The sequence below is a fragment of the Nylanderia fulva genome, unplaced genomic scaffold, assembly GCF_048542155.1.
Source record: "Nylanderia fulva isolate GAGA-0341 unplaced genomic scaffold, ASM4854215v1 Scaffold6, whole genome shotgun sequence".
In the NCBI taxonomy this organism is placed as follows: Eukaryota; Metazoa; Arthropoda; class Insecta; order Hymenoptera; family Formicidae; genus Nylanderia; species Nylanderia fulva.
The window spans coordinates 1,522,699-1,537,024 of record NW_028190698.1 but is presented as its reverse complement, the minus strand read 5'-3'; the positions used below and the strand labels follow the sequence as shown (position 1 = coordinate 1,537,024).

General features: G+C 30.0%; 3 pseudogenes; all 3 read left to right on the top strand.

Annotated features, from left to right (window-relative positions):
* Nucleotides 1–484: 484 nt before the first annotated feature.
* LOC114942499 (cytochrome P450 9e2 pseudogene) lies at nt 485–3,984 on the top strand (annotated as a pseudogene).
* A 1,961-nt stretch (nt 3,985–5,945) lies between these two features.
* LOC114942302 (cytochrome P450 9e2 pseudogene) lies at nt 5,946–7,763 on the top strand (annotated as a pseudogene).
* Nucleotides 7,764–9,663: 1,900 nt separating this feature from the next.
* LOC146720832 (cytochrome P450 9e2 pseudogene) lies at nt 9,664–13,528 on the top strand (annotated as a pseudogene).
* The last annotated feature ends 798 nt before the right edge of the window (nt 13,529–14,326 follow it).

Below are 14,326 nucleotides of genomic sequence, written 5' to 3'. Positions count from 1 at the left end.
AGATAATATCGGAAAGTTTTTGATGCGTATATATATATATATATATATATATATATATATATATATATATATAACGTCGTATTAAATATGTTTGTATACATTTATTTGTATACATATGTTCAGCAATATAAAATGCAGAATATTTCTTTCAAATCAAATAATAAAACAATACTCTGTGTATAGATCACTAAAATAGTTTCCTGATATCATCCAAAGCTAAATAAATCGAATAATAAGCATTTCGCAGAAGTATATAATTAAAATTTTTCAAGTTTATAAATTTATATATTCATATATTCATATTAGTTTTTTCAGTTATTATTATTGTCATTTTATTATTATTATCATTAAACAAGAAAACCATATATTGTTTGCCTTCTCACACTCACTGCTCGTTAGAATCAAAGCTTTATGATATGTTATCTAAACAACGTATAAGTTAAAAATCGATTTGTGGTGGGTATATAAAGAGAGGAACTGCTAGGCGTTTCAGCAGTTAACTGTGCGCACGCGATCTAACAACATCGTATCAACACAATCAGTGTGATTCTTGAGAACGTCTAGTCATCATGGATACTTGGATACTACTGTCTCTGTTAGTTGGCACCGTCGCAGTTTATTATTACTTCTTTAAGGACTTGAATTTCTTCAAGAAGCATGGAATTCTTCACGTACCACCGTGGCCTGTCGTGGGCAACATGGCACCAGTTTTTTTCCGTCAGATATCGTTAGCCGAAATCGTTGAAGCCGTTTACAATCTGAATCAAGATGCCAAATATGTTGGTTTCTTCGATGGCATGAATCCAGTAGTGATGATTCGCGATCCAGAACTCATCAAGTCCATCGGCGTGAAATACTTCGACTCGTTCACCGATCATCGCGCTTTTATCGACGAGGCTAATGACCCTCTATTTGGCAAGAATTTATTTTCACTTCGTGGTGACAAATGGCGAGATGTGAGAGCCTTACTAAGCCCTGCTTTTACGTCTAGTAAAATGAAAACTATGTTTAAGTTAATGTCCGATTGCGCCACTAATTTCGCCGATTTTCTTTCCAAACTGCCTTCAGACGAAAGTGTTATGGAAATGAAAAACTGCTTTACCAGATACACAAATGACGTAATCGCAACCTGCGCCTTCGGAATTAGTGTTGATTCTATGAAAACTCCTACCAATGAATTCTACGTTAATGGAAAAGATCTTACAAGTTTTAGCACTCTGCGTACCATAAAATTCTACCTTATTAGAAGTATGCCTGCTATCACCAAAATGTTGGGTATTAAATTTGTCGATAATCGTTTAAGTCAATTTTTCAAAAATCTCGTAAGAAGCACGATAGACACCAGAGACAAACAGAATATCGTACGACCGGATATGCTGCAGTTGATGATGGAAAGCAGAGGAAAAAGAGGACCTGGCAAGGAACTGACTATTGAAGATATGACCTCGCAGGCGTTTATTTTCTTTTTTGGCGGTTTTGATACCGTTTCCACTTTAATGTGTTTTGCTATTCACGAAATCGCCGTCAATCCAAATGTTCAAGTAAAACTGCGCAATGAGATAGACGAGGTTCTGAGGAAAACTAACGGGGAATTAACTTATGAGGCTGTGAATGGAATGCAATATCTGGACGCTGTGATTAACGAGGCTCTTAGATTATGGTCAGTGGCAGTGGCTGTGGATAGATTATGTGTGAAAGATTTCGAGTTACCCCCAGCGCTTCCTGGAGATAAGCCCTTTGTCGTAAAAAGAGGAACATACATTTGGTTTCCTATTTATGGTCTTCATCGGGATCCAAAATATTTTGAGAAACCGAATGAATTTTATCCCGAACGTTTTCTGGACGAAAATAAGAAAAATTTCAATGCAAGCGCTTTTATACCTTTCGGACTTGGCCCAAGAATGTGTATAGGTAACAGGTTTGCATTATTGGAAACCAAGGTCATGATATTTCACTTATTGGCTCGTTGCGAATTGAAACCGTGCGCTAAGACCTGTCATCCGTTGCGGTTGAGTAGATCAAGTTTTACTATGCTGGCAGAAGGGGGATTTTGGCTAAAAATCCAACCAAGAAGTGATGCTTTTTCTTACACTGACAAACGTATATTTACAAGCGATAATGCTAATACTACTAATGGCCACATTTAAATTCGTTTGAATACATACATATAATGTATGAATATGTAAATATAAATTGTATTTTTTTGTTTCAGAGAAATAATGTTAATAAGTGATATAATAGAGGTATACGTATGCAGTTAAAGATGGCATGTAAATTAATTTTATTTTGAATAATATTTTTTTCGACGATTAATATATCTGTAAAATGACTTTGTTTATAGAATATTATTTTATATTTCTTTTGCCTATATAATTTTATCTTTTATTTGGTTTTTGCAGTTATAATTTGAGAATAATTGATACTGAAATTTTTTATTTATATTTGAGATTATTTATATTTTTATCATTTAATATATTAAAATTTTTTTCAATTTTTATTATTACTTGCAGATGTGTTTAAATGTATGTATTCGTAAAATATAGTTGTTTTATAATTACAATATATACATATAAATGAATAAAATCATATCTTTATATAAATGAAGATTATTGATTAAAATAATAAATGCAAGTAAAAAGAGAGATGTAATAGGATATATGGAAAAAATCATTATATTTTTATTAAAACTTTAAAATATTAAAGTGTGCGAAATATAAGAAATATTACTTATAATATAAAGAAATATTAAAATATAAGAAATAGGTATGCCGATTATGAAAGCAAAATTTAATTAATGTTTAAACCTACAATTCTTAACTTATGAAAAAGATGCTATTAAGCTATTGAGTTATTTGAATGATTGTTCGAGTGATGTCAGCTCTACAATGTGACTAAAGTTAAGGTCGAAATGGTTACATTGCAATAACTGAATCAAAGATTAAAGTAGGCAAAATGGGTCCAGATATATTGCGAAATTATTATGCAAATAATAAAAATGAAAAACAATAAATACATTATATTTTACCGCTAGAATTTGAAAATTTGATAAGTTTTCTGATTTACAATACGTCACCTATATATTTTTGAATATGCGAAAATAGTGAATGAAAAAATAATTTAATACAACAATTTTATATAATTTTAAGATATTAAAATGTAAAAAATAAAAAATCTAAGTAACAGACATATCACACAGATTATGAATGATTATGAAAATATAACTGATGCAAATAAATAACTATTATACGAAGTGTATACTGTTAAATCATTGAGTTATTAGAATGATTGTCAATGTGATGTTAGCTCCACAGTATGATAGAAGTTAAGGTCAAAATGATTACTTGATTGTTATCACAGAATCAAAGATTAGAATATATTAACTGGACGTCATTGGTGTCTGCAGGGGAAGACAAAAGGGGGCATTTGCCCTCCTTGAAGTCAGTAAAAAATCAAGCATTTGCTCCTTGTGCATAATGGAATGTATTTGCAATATAACAAAATAATAAAGAAATAGAATTTAAAAATTACGAAAGAATAAAAATAAGAAACAAAAAAATTTTAATCATGCCCCTCCTTGGAAAAAATCCTGCGGGACACCCATATGAATTGGACACAAGCATATTGCGAAATTATGACGATAATATTAAATAATAATAATTAAGAAAATCTGATAATAATAAACACATTATTAGAACATACATACATTTATTAAAGCATATATATATATATATATGAATATGTATACCTATTGCGATGCGTCACATAGTTGATCTATGTGACGCATCGCAATAGATATACATATTCATCTGTTATATAATATATATGTATATTAACTTCATTAGAATCGCGCGTGATTCCGCAAAATTGCACATTATTATTTCTAATTCATCATTTCAATATCGACAAATAATCGATAATTTTTACAATAACGAATAGCTGTAACAATAGTTTTTAGATGTCAAAATAAAGTATATTGTCAAGTTATATTGTCATTTTATCAATTCTTTGTCATTTTTCATAATTTTTTATTGAGTTTTATTGAATCCTATAAATAAATTCTATACACTCAATATTTTCAAATAGAATTTTAAAATTGTTTGATAATAACACAAACAGCATTTTATTATAAAGTCATATTAATCTTTTATATTGCCAATTAAACATCGCTATTTACATATATACAATATAAGTAAAAATCTTTTCAATACAGATTAAATAAATAGATATACAATTTTACATTAAAACTATCACAATGAGTATGCTTTGAGACATTATTCTATCTTTATTCCACATTCCAGAGAATAAAGATGGAAATGATATTTTGATATATTCGTAGCACAATCTCGACTATCAGTATCTGCATATAGTTTTTCAAATGAGAAAGATTCGTGGATATACATATGTAAACGTGATATGAAACAGTTGCCCGCAACAGATCGTGGTATCAATGTCGCTAGTGCGCCTAAATCAAGTTTCGTCCGGCATTTGGCAAACAGATTCCAACGACAATTTGAGATAATATTCGTGCGACGTGGAATACAGATCGATATTGTTAGCAATTGTGATTGGTGCACTTAGTATCCATTATCTGTTTAAAAATTTTAATTTTTTCAAAAAACACGGTATCATTCAATATGAATTTTCTGTTCCAATATTAGGTTCCATGACACCAGTTGTATTTCGTCGAATATCAAATTTATGAACAATTCCATTCCAGACGCAAAATACTTTGGATTTTATGTCACGACAAGTCCGGTTTTTTTGCTTCGCGATCCAGAAATCATTAAATCTATTTTTGTAAAGAATTTCCAAGAATGTGTATAGCCAATAGATTTGCCATATTAGAGATTAAAATCTTATCGTTTCGCTTATTAGCACGATGTGAGCTGAAACCATGCGCGAAAATGGCATGTTTACGCTTTGATGCAACTCTTACGTAAGCGTTTTATTATATCTTCTTAGTATAACTGCGCACAACATTGCACAAACATTATTCAAAGTTTGTTTCACAGTATTTTATCGACAGATAATTATTGACAAGACACACACACCCAAAGTATAGTTTTTATCAGAATAAAGTTTACGCGTTCTGATTTTATTTTTATAATTTATGAATAATTTACAAAATGGTTACGCAACAATTGTAACATCATTATTATAATCGTAATCTATAAGAGTAAATAAACAGTGATAAGAAATTATTGTAACAAACAAATGCAAAAAAAAAGTAAAATTAATTACACTAACAAAGTGTCTTCATATAATGTTATTTTGTATACAAGATTTAATTTGCATACAATTAAACTGTATAAAATTGCCCTTATGTTTGAATTTGAATGAAATATTTTGAATAATATATATGCATTTTTTAAAAATAATTTTCTTTAAATAAGTACATATATACAAAATAATTTCAAGTAACATAACTCAAACTATTTAATAACAAAATAAAACGAATTTTTTTTTGTTATTTAATTCTGTTATTTCTCATCCTTCTTTCCTTGAATGCTATAACTAAATCCCTCACAAACACAATATTTATATAGCAATTTTTACAATTTTAAAAATAACCCGATAATAAAGCAAACAACAATTTAATTGCAAGGCATATTAATTTTTATATTGAAAATTAAACATAATTATCTACATATAAATAGAAACCGTATCTTAAATACAAATAAATTGTATATTATATACACCAACGATACACGAATATATATATATATATATATATATATATATATATATATATATATATATATTTGGTATTATTATATTAATTATCGTATTATATAATTATTATCATTAGAAAAGGAATACTTATTATTAGTATGATAGAGCAAAATACCAATGTTTCGTCAGTATTAGCATTAATTTTATATAATGTCAGTTTGAAAGGTTTTACGTCAGAATGATTATCCCCGGCTATATTACCAGATGCGGAGCTGCCGTACGAACAGTTACCCACAGCTATCTGTGGCAGCAATATCGCTAGTGCACTAAATCAAGTTAAGCTTTTCGTAAATAAATTACGACAATTGACAATTTGAAATAACATTTGTGCGCCATGGAATATTCGACGTTACTGTTATCAATTGTGCTCGGTGCACTTGGCATTTATTATTTGTTTAAAAATTACAATTTCTTTAAAAGACACGGTGTTATTCAGTATGAACCATCTATTCCAATACTAGGTTCCATGGCACCAGTTGTATTTCGTCGAATATCATTCATCGAATTTATGAACAAGGTGTATAATTCTATTCCAGACGCAAAATATTTTGGATTTTTTGCCACGACGAACCCAGTTTTTTTGCTTCGCGATCCAGAAATCATTAAATCTGTTCTTGTAAAAAATTTCGACACGTTTCCAGATCGTCGCGGTTTTGATGAGTTGAACGAACCCTTGCTTGCCAAAAATCTATTTTCTCTTCGTGGGCAAAAGTGGCGGGACGTGCGAACTCTATTAAGTCCCTCTTTTACATCCAGTAAGATGAAGATGATGTTCACTTTGATGTCGGAATGTGCTACAGACTTTGCTAAATTTTTAGCGTCTGCAAGGGAAAAAAGCGACATGGACATGAAAGACGCCTTCACAAAATATACGAATGATGTCATCGCTACCTGTGCTTTTGGAATTAAGATTGATTCTATGAAGAATCCAACGAACAAGTTTTATGTTTCTGGTAAAGAGACGACTAATTTCTTAGCAACTCGCACCTTCAGATTTTTTTTTCTTAGAACTTTTCCGTCGCTTGGACGAATTCTCAATATAAAGCTTATAGACAATCATGTGTCGGGTTTCTTCAAGGACATTATAAAAACTACAATCGCCACTCGTGATGCTGAAAACATTACGCGTCCGGATATGCTCCAATTGATGATGGATATTAGAAGTAAAGAAGGTCGAAGAGAACTTGATATCGACGACATGATCGCACAAGCGTTCATCTTTTTCTTCGGTGGCTTTGATACTAGCTCAACCGCAATGTCCTTTGCAGCCCTCCAACTTGCGGCTCATCTAGATGTGCAGATGAAATTGCGACAAGAAATCGACAAGGTTCTGGAAGAGTCAAACGGAGAAGTGACTTATGAAGCTCTTAATAAGCTCGAATATTTAGATTTGGTGATAAACGAGGTTCTCAGATTATATCCGCCAGTCATCTTTTTAGAAAGATTATGCGACAAAGATTATGAATTACCACCCGCATTACCAGGCGAGAAGCCTTGCATTATGAAGAAGGGTATGAATTTTTGGATTCCAGTTTTCGCGATTCATCATGATCCAAAGTACTACGATGATCCGGAAAAGTTTTGTCCTGAAAGATTTGTAGACAACAAGATGTATCACAATTCTGCGTGTTATATGCCATTTGGATTAGGGCCGAGAATGTGTATAGCCAACAGATTTGCCATGCTAGAGTTGAAAGTTTTACTATTTCACCTATTAGCACGATGCGAGTTGAGACCTTGCGCGAAAACTATATTGCCAATAGTAAAATTTGAAAAAGGTATATTAATAGTACCGGAAGGAGGATTTTGGTTGAGTGTTCAACCCAGAAGCGATATGCATCCTTCACTTAAATCTAGAATGGATAACAATGTTAAATCTTAGAAAAAATTTTAAGTAATAGTCACCTGTATCAATAAAATTCTTTTTGCGTATTTGGCAAGTGTTAAAGATTAGTATTTGTATAATTTGATAGGATTCGATATTTATTAAATATTTAAATTTTATATTTCAATAAACATTATTGCATAAACGTAGCTGTATTTATTATAATAGTCAAAATATTATTTTTTATTGAAATAATAGCGCCAAGTTTTTGTGCATTAAAACTTTTTTAATTAACTTTTACTTTTAGTAATTTTTATTAATATATATTTTTATTTAACTTATTATTTATCTAAAAGCATGCATATGTATATATCTTATATCTTACAGGTTTTTTTATAGTCACATTAAAATGCACATACCGAAGTACACATACTCGAATAAAATATATAATTATACGAGTATATTAAATTTTATTGAATGTAATAACTTTAATATTAAAACTGTAAACAAAATTATTTTTTTGTATGTATATAATATGTCTTTGACGATTTGGCTCAGTTTTCTGGCATTATCATTTTTATATAAAAAAGTTAATTTTTAAGTAATAAAATAGAAAAGTTAAAAAATAATTCTTTGTAGAATTTTTTAAAGACGCATATTTTAGCGTCTTTTCTATTTTTTAATATCTCATTTTTTAACATTTATTAAATATATAATAACTGTTTGATTAATATATGATAAATATATAATATAATATAAAAAATACGATTGTTTCTCTTATTGTACACTTGAAATAAACATGAGCATGAAAGAAAAAAGAGAGAGTAGATGTGATATTATTATGCATATAACTATATCTTATTATTTTATTCTTTCTATTCTATATACATGTACTATTCTAACTACTATATACTATATAGTACATATATTAACATGTTTAAAATTTTCAATTCTATATTGTATGTACGTAATCTTTAAAATATACTGTTAAAATTTAACACTTAATATTTTAATCATACAATTATATTACTTGTGGATACACTTTTATTAATATTTTATAAAAATATAAATATTATAAATATTTTAAAATTTTGTGAAATTTAATGAAAATGTAATATTTATTATGAGTAATGATGAGTTATAATGAGTCATAACACACACACACAGAACTAACTTTTGTTTTCTTAAATAGTTTAAATTATGTTAATAGAGATTACTTTACATATATGTACTTACTCAAAGAAAATTATTTTTCCAATTCGAATAAAATATTTTTAATATTATATAGACGCATTTTCTTTTGAAAAATAATTTTCTTTGAGTAAATACATGTATATAAAATAATCTCAAGTAACATATTTAAACCAAAGGAAAAAAATAATTTTGTTATTTACTCTCGCATTTATTTCCTTAGGAGGAAAGAGGGGATGTATGGAATTAAATCTCTTGTAGAGATTATTCCAATTTTAAACCTTGGCCGTGATCAAGTAAAATTTGGTGCCTTGTGCACAGGTATTTAATTCTAACGAAAAAATTTTAGTTTCGTTGGGATAACGCACTGTCATCCGCGATTTGACTCTTATTGCCTGTGTTACACTTTAAATTTATATTTATATTACAGAGCCTTGTTAAACTCTTAATTTGTTATTTACTTCTGTTATTTCTCATCCTTCTATCCTTGAATGCTATAACTAAATCTCTCACAGACACAATATTTATATAAAAATTTTTACAATTTTAAAATAACTTGATAATAAAGCAAATAACAATTTAATTGCAAAGCATATTAATTTTAATATTGAAAATTAAACATGATTATCTACATATAAATAGAAACCGTATCTTATATACAAATAAATTGTATATTATATACATCAAAAGTACACGAATATATATATATATATATATATATATATATATATATTTTGGTATTATCATATTAATATCGTATTATACAATTATTATCAATAGATAAAGAAATACTTCTTGTCAGCATGATAGAACAAAGTACCAATGTTTCATCAGTATTACCATTAATCTTATATAATGACAGTTTAAAGAGTTTTACGTCAGAAAGATTCCTGGCTATATTAACAGATACGGAGCTGCCGTACGAACAGTTACCCACAGCGATCTGTGGCAGCAATATGTTAGTGCACTAAATCAAGTTCCGTTAAGCATTTCGTAAATAAATTACGACAATTGACAATTTGAAATAGCATTCGTGCGTCATGGAATACTTGACGATACTGTTATCAATTGTGTTCGGTGCACTTGGCATTTATTATCTGTTTAAAAATTACAATTTCTTCAAAAGACACGGTGTCATTCAGTATGAATCATCTATTCCAATACTAGGTTCCATGACACCATTTGTATTTCGTCGAATATCATTTATCGAATTTATGAACAAGGTGTACAATTCTATTCCAGACGCAAAATACTTTGGATTTTTTGCCACGACGAATCCGGTCTTTTTGCTTCGCGATCCAGAAATCATTAAATCTGTTCTTGTAAAGAATTTCGACACATTTCCAGATCGTCGCGGTTTCGAGGGTTTAAACGAACCCTTGCTCGCCAAAAATCTATTTTCTCTTCACGGACAAAAGTGGCGGGACGTGCGAACTCTATTAAGTCCCTCTTTTACATCCAGCAAGATGAAGATGATGTTCACTTTGATGTCGGAATGCGCTATAGACTTTGCTAAATTTTTAGCATCTGCAAGGGAAAAAAGCGACATGGACATGAAAGACGCCTTCACTAAATATACGAATGATGTCATCGCTACCTGTGCTTTTGGAATTAAGATTGATTCTATGAAGGATCCAACGAACAAATTTTATGTTTCTGGCAAAGAGGCGACTAGTTTCTTTGGAACTTGCAGCTTCAAATTTCTTTTTCTTAGAACTTTTCCGTCGCTCGGACGAATTCTCAATATAAAGCTTATAGACAATCATGTGTCGGGTTTCTTCAAGGATATTATAAAAACTACAATCGCCACTCGTGATACTGAAAACATTACGCGTCCGGATATGCTTCAATTGATGATGGATATTAGAAGTAAAGAAGGTCGAAGAGAACTTGATATCGACGATATGATCGCACAAGCGTTCATCTTTTTCTTCGGTGGCTTCGATACTAGCTCTACCGCAATGTCCTTTGCAGCCCTCCAACTTGCGGCTCATCTAGATGTGCAGATGAAATTGCGACAAGAAATCGACAAGGTTCTGGAAGAGTCAAACGGAGAAGTGACTTATGAAGCTCTTAATAAGCTCGAATATTTAGATTTGGTGATAAACGAGGTTCTCAGATTATATCCGCCAGTCATCTTTTTAGATAGATTATGCGACAAAGATTATGAATTACCACCCGCATTACCAGGCGAGAAGCCTTTCACTATGAAGAAGGGTATGAATTTTTGGATTCCAGTTTTCGCGATTCATCATGATCCAAAGTACTACGATGATCCGGAAAAGTTTTGTCCTGAAAGATTTGTAGACAACAAGATGTATCACAATTCTGCGTGTTATATGCCATTTGGATTAGGGCCGAGAATGTGTATAGCCAACAGATTTGCCATGCTAGAGTTGAAAGTTTTACTATTTCACCTATTAGCACGATGCGAGTTGAGACCTTGCGCGAAAACTGTATTGCCAATAGTAAAATTTCAAAAAGGTATAATAATGGTACCGGAAGGAGGATTTTGGTTGAGTGTTCAACCCAGAAGCGATATGCATCCTTCTCTTAAATCTAGAATGGATAACGGTGCTAAGTCTTAGAAAACATTTTAAGTAATAGTAACTAGAAAGTTTTAATAAGAGATATGATATTTAATGATGAAAGCCGTAACATTCTTGTAACATAATGCATTAAGTCTTTTCTATATTTTTTAATATATAATTTTTTAACATTATCATTTTTTATCATATTAAATATATGATAACTGTTTGATAAATATATGATATATGTATAATATATTGTAATATGAAATATATGATTGTTTCTTTTATTGTGCATACACATACACATAAAATAAGCATGAGCATGAAAGAAAAAATAGAGAAAAGATGTGATATTATTATGCATATAACTATCTTATTATTCTATTTTTTTCATTCTATGTATATACATTTTTTCTTTCATGCTTATGTTTATTTTATGTGTATGTGTATGTGTATGTGTATATATATATATATATATATTTAAAATTTCCGATTTTTTATTGTATGTATGTAATCTTTAAAACATATTATTAAAATTTGTCACTTAATATTTTAATCATACAATTATATTGGTGGACACCCTTTTATTAATATTTTATAAAAATATAAATATTATAAATATTTTAAAATTTTGAAAAAATTAATGAAAATGAAATATTTATTATGAGTTATGGTACAATTTTGGTAAAAAAAAACAAAGCTACTTTAATTATCAAATTTTTCATTGCTCACGGTATTACAAATAATCCAAACTCTCAAACAAGGTTACAACAAAAAATCAATGAAATATATTAAACGGGGAGGTGACTTATATATAAAGTATTAACTGGTTTAGACGTTGAATGATAAAGAAAACTCAGATTTTATACATTTTGGAAAGAGTATATATAACAAGGTTTATGAATCCATTATCTTCATTGCCAGGCGAGAAACTTTTCATCACGAAAAAAGCATGATTTGTTAGATCTCGGTTTTCGCGATTCATCATGATGCAATAAAATATTACGACGATCTAACAAAGTTTTATTTGAGATTTTTTTTAGAAAATAAGATTATCACACATGATTCTATTATAATTTTAGTAACAGGTTTGCCATACTAAAAGTTAAAAAAATCTTGTTATTTTATCTATTAACATTATGTAAACTAAAACTAAGCGCAAAGCTACATTGTCACTGAGATTCAGCAAAAAAAGTTGTTAATAAATAAACACTAGATTCTGATTGAATGTTTAGCATAGAAATGATATGCATTTTGTACTTGCGTCTGCATCGATTAATAGCAATTTCTCCGAAAATGTGTGTGTTAAAGGATTATTAAAAGATTATTTTTATACTAAAATAAAATAAAAGTTACCGCACATATTCATATATGTGCATATTATAATAGTATCTACATTTATAACATGAAACCATGATTATTTCTTAATTATTATTAAATATGTTTTTGCTAAAAAATATGATTTAACAAAATTATTTATTTAAGTTAATTAGAAACATTTTTTAAATTTCAGGTTTCGGAAGTTTATGAATTTGTGAAGCTCTCACCATTTACAATGTAAGTGCAACACTTTACTTGTTCTAATTATATTTGTAATTGTATGAATTTTTAAATGTATGCAATATACGTCTAGTCATAAAAATGTTAAAATCTTGTAATTTTGAAGCGTGAAAAGAATACTTTTTTAATGTAGAAATAATTTAAGAAAATTATTATGCTATAAATTATTTTTTATTATTTTAATCGAGAAACGCATACAATATTACATTATTATATCAATCAATACTATTTTTTCGAAAAAATAAATAACAGTGAAAACGACAAATTTTACAATAAATTGAGCAAGAAATCGCAGTTTTTTTTGGTCTTAATATTTATTTTAGTTCATATTTTCTAATTATATATATGGAGAGAGAATAGTGCAAAGAACTCGAAAAATAATTATAAGAGTGTTTTTGCCACACACCCTGCTCAATTTCTTCGTAGCGAGACAATGCATCGATTCGAGCCACCCTTATGATCCCTACTTCATCAATTCCTGGCCCTTCTCCAACATGCGGTCCCTTTCCAGCGGCGGTAAGTGAATTAGATTAGAGAAGGGGTACTTTTATCGAGTCAGATACTTGCTCGGACATACACCTCGGGGAGTTGAAAATGGCCATTTTTACCAGTGATAGTCTTGCACAAACTATTATATGTATATGTATAATATTAAATTTTATTCAAAATATATTTTCGTGCAAAGTGTTCTTTCATCAAAAAGATTCTCTCGTTAAATGTATTAATATTAATAATCTTTTTATCAATTATATATTTTTCAAAAAATATTTGTGTGACTTGCATATTTTCGTAGAAAAGAAACATAATTGATACGAGTTATGTAAGATCTGATCATAAATGATTACACCGGGATTATAAAAATCTAAAAACTAGTTGATGCAACCACCGATCGCGTTCTCGTTCATTATGATGCATTAAGCGCGCGGAACTTGGCCGATGATTATCAGTCGGCCTGGTAATTATCTAAATTACAAGGATCTCTCGTAGCATTGAAGGATAACTGTATCTAATGACCAAGTGGATCGAATGCAACAGAGTGTCCAGTTGGCTCGCTACAGCGAGCAAGCGTCACGCGAACGCCTTATTTAATACAGGTCCGGTTTGTCCGCGCGATTTCTTTGGAAGAGCAGCTCACGCTCTCTGGACCGCTCATTAAAGTGGCATTCACAAGCTCTCGTATCGCGTCTCTGGAAATGCCCAATCACGTAGCCGAATATATTATACGGCTGTTATCCACCGTGCAACTGCGCGCGAGAACGTGCAACCAATGCAGATCCCTTTGGTCAATGCGAGGGAGAGAGAGAGAGATGGCTTTCGCGCAGAATCCCATCTATTATATTATGCCGCTAGATCGGGAAACTCTCTGTCACGAGGTCTATGTATAATACTTGCAACAGCGAAATCTTATAATTGTGTAGCTTTCGAAGCAAACTTGGGATTGTATTACTGTGCAGCTATCATTGATTAAGGTTGTATAATAATGCCG